The sequence below is a fragment of the Salvia hispanica genome, unplaced genomic scaffold (genome assembly GCF_023119035.1).
Source record: "Salvia hispanica cultivar TCC Black 2014 unplaced genomic scaffold, UniMelb_Shisp_WGS_1.0 HiC_scaffold_1456, whole genome shotgun sequence".
Classification (NCBI taxonomy): domain Eukaryota; kingdom Viridiplantae; phylum Streptophyta; class Magnoliopsida; order Lamiales; family Lamiaceae; genus Salvia; species Salvia hispanica.
This window is the reverse complement of record NW_025951756.1, coordinates 1-3,996: the sequence shown is the minus strand read 5'-3', so window position 1 is coordinate 3,996 and position 3,996 is coordinate 1. Positions and strand designations below refer to the sequence as shown.

Below are 3,996 nucleotides of genomic sequence, written 5' to 3'. Positions count from 1 at the left end.
CAGCCATTCATTTCGTTTCTAAATTTATGATGGTTATCTACCCTCGGAAAAAAGGACATACCTTTTTCATTACTGCATTTATATTTTGATAAAGTTATTAATATTTCCAGTTCGTAAAGAAGAACTCTGTCGATGACTGTTGAGACTTGAGAGGTTAATAATATAGAAATTTCTCATTTTTGTAAAAAAAAATAGGAGCCTAACAACCTTATTTTTGTACGAACATGGAGCCTAACGACGTATTGAGAGGTTAATAATATATAAAATAAAATAAAGTATTTGCAGCCAGTAGATAGATACACAAACATGGAGCCTAACAACGTATTGCGAGCCTCAACTAGCTTGTATGAAAACTGAGTGAACTCTCTGTACAATCAGAATGCACAATATATAGAGTGCATCATCTCCACGCAATGTAAACCCCCAAGGCCTACGAGCCCGAGGTGATCACCATCGGTCCTTACCATCACGGCAAGGATCATCTAAAGATGATGGAAGAACAGAAGCTGCGTTTCCTGCAGCAGGTGATTGATGACAGCAAAAAACCCTTACATTGTCGTAACGTTAGTGAAAGCTCTAGCCAAATTGGAAGCAGAAGCAAGAAGATGCAGCAGATGAGCCTAAAACACTAACCTCAAACGAGTTCATCCAAATGCTTGTTCTAGATGGTTGCTTCATTGTTCAGCTAGTATGCAAGCCCCAAAGGTGCTGAACGCCCCCATCTTCCAAACGGCCTGGATGATCAACGGCCTGCAGCGTGATCTCATGCTCTTCAAAATCAACTGCCGTTCTTCGTTTTTGGTGAGCTTTACGCCCTCATCGAGGGCCGTAGCACGGATTCGCATTTCAAGTTCTGTGATCTTCTCTATCACTTTTAAAAGATCTCCGTCCTGGTCCGGGAGAACAACAATACCCAGAAAGATTTTCGCAGATCCTACCCCCAGGTGATGTTAGAAACTCTACCCTTCCCCAAAAATGTGTCCTTTTTTCTTTTTTTTGTCCCTCTTTTGTCCCATATATATATATATATATATATATAGGGGTGTATTAAGGTCTTCACAGCTCATTGGTGTTAAGTTTCAAACAAATCACAGCCCTTAGATCCTTGAATTGGACGGTTGTGATCAAATGCATTATTAGACTATAATATTGCATTATTAGTCGTGTACATTATTAGAATGCAAATCTTATAATGCTATATTATTAGTCGGTGTACATTATTAGAATGAAAATGTGCATTATTAAATGACACGTGGCATTAATCTAACCGTTAGATGACAAAATTATAGGGCTGAGATTCAGTTGAATGTTTGAACAATATATAGAAAAAGGATATGAATACACTACATCCCTCTCTCTCTCTCTCTCTCTCTATATATATATATATATATATATATATGGAGTTGCATTATCCACAAATCCACTCTTAAAGACCGAACCACCGAACCATACCAAATTAATTTACAATTAATTCAATATTTATTCAATAAATACCTTTTTTAATTTTTAAAAAAAAATAATTAATTTTTTTTTTTAAATTTAAACTTTTTTTTATTTAATAAAAACTTGTTGGAGTAAATAATGAACTATATTCACTACATAATGAACTAAATAAACGTATGTTATGAAGTGATTTTCGCATTCATTACATACCGAATTTACTTCAATTGAAAAATAATTATGTCATAACACATTATGAAGTAATAAACTAATGGAATGAAGTAATAGCATGATTGAATGAAGTAATAAACTAATGTAATGAAGTAATCGCATGACTGAATGAAGTAAGTTAACATTGTTTTTCAATAAAATATCATATTTACTTCATTACTGACGTTCATTTGGTTCATTATTTATTGAATGTTCATTACTAGATGATGGCCTACAATCAATTCATATTCTGGAATGAAGTAATAATCCTACTAGAATGAAGTAATAATCCTATTATAATGAAGTAAAAACCTACTGGAATGAAGTAATATATTCTGGAATGAAGTTAAATCTTCGTAACGTGTTAGTATGACTTATTTACCTTCGGATAAATTAAAATAGACTAGTGATGAAGGAGAAAATAATTTATAAATTTGTGAATCTCATCCATAAAAAACTAGATCTAAAAGCCCTAGTTTGGTATGGTTCGGTGGTTCGGTCTTTAAGAAGAGTTCGACATTGATTACAACTCTATATATATATATATATATATATATATATATATATATATATATTATATATATATATATATATTATATATAGGTGTGTGATCAAATACTAACTAAGTTATGGTAATAACTAATATCAATTTTGTATGTTAAAAACATCAACACAAAGACATAAATTTATCAATCTTCTTGTGTTGATAAACTTATGTCTTTGTATTGACATTTTAAATTTACATGCTGTATTGGTATAATTATGTCTTTGTGTTCATAATTTTAACACACAATATTGAAAGTTATTAGTTATTACTGTAAATTAATTAGCACAGCTGAACCGCTGTACCCTTCAATTTTAGTTTGTTTTAGTTCAGTTTAGAACATTTTAAGTTTATTTAATGCTGAATATCCTAATTTAGTCTATATATGTTTCAGGTGAAACATTTGCTCCACTCCGTTCATCTCAGTTGGTTTCCTCGGCGCAATGTCTCAAGCTCGGGCTTGTGCAAAGAAAGGTTTATCGACAATGCGAGAAGGCTTGAAGAGGCTAATGTCAAGTTTGGGGAATCAACAGAAAAGACGTTGTTCTCCCTCAGGTTCAAAGAAGGGGAGATAATGATGGTGCCACTGACCATCGAGGATGTTACGGAGTCGGTCCTCCGGAACCTCATCGCGTACGAGCAGTATTTTCAGCACAATGCTGTGACTGAATATGCCGAATTCCTGGACTGCATCATTGATTCCTCCAAGGATGTGGAGATACTGGTGCGAAGAGGTGTCATCAAAAACTGGATAGGGGACGACAATAATGTGGCGGAGATGGTGAACAACTTGTGTGTTGGGGTATGCGTCCCTTCAGATCACTTTGCCTACAAGGACATGTTTGATGAAGTGAATAAGTATTGCGAAAAACGAAGGAACAAGTGGATGGCTAAGCTGAGGCATAACTATTTTAACAGCCCTTGGGCTGTTATTTCTGTTCTTGTTGCTCTGGCGCTGCTACTTCTTACAATCACACAAACAGTGTTTGGCATATTACAAGTTGTTTGAAGGATGTTGGAAGTCAGTTATCTCTCTCATCATCCAAACCAAAATGCTGATGATACAGATCGAGAATTAGAGATAACTGCTGATGTTTATCTTTTGTAGTGTTTATTTTAAGGGTAATTTGCCTATCGGCTGTTGAAAAGTAAAATGCGGAAAATAAAATAATCAAAAAGCTTTAGAGACTACATTGTGAATGGATTTGAATTGTTTTTTGATACATGGAGTACATAGGTATTTATAGGACTCTATATATAAATATACCTAGGAACTATACCTATTGGAACTCCACAATATAAATGTTATTCTCTTCCCAACAAGTTGGGACTCCATATTTTATCTTCCCCACATACTCAGGACTTCTCAATTCATCTTTCCAACACTCCCCCTCAAGTTAAGTATCGAGTTTTTCGACACTTAACTTGCACAATCTTCACTTTGATAAATAGTTTATACTCGTATTTAGGAGTACTTCAATTTTTCTGATGACAGTTTCGTGTCTAGAGCCATCATCGGCAGTTTTAGCTCATGCCATAGGAGCCATCTTCGGCAGTTTTAGCTCGTGCCATTAGGAGCCATTCTGACAGTTTTGACTCATGTCGAGAAGTTAATTCCAGCTCAAACCATGAGCCAATTTCATTCCCAACTCAAACCATGAGCCAGTTTCATTCACAGCTCAAAACCATGAGCCAGTTTTATTTTTGGAAGACCATTCTCGGTCTATTTCAGCTCAAGTACAATGAGCCATCATCTTTTCATTTTTTCTTTGTTGAGCCTGACTAGCTCAAACTTTTCTTCT

General features: G+C 34.8%; 1 pseudogene; it reads left to right on the top strand.

Moving 5' to 3' along the window:
- Nucleotides 1–224: 224 nt before the first annotated feature.
- On the top strand, nucleotides 225–3,203 carry LOC125198424 (annotated as a pseudogene).
- Nucleotides 3,204–3,996: the final 793 nt, after the last annotated feature.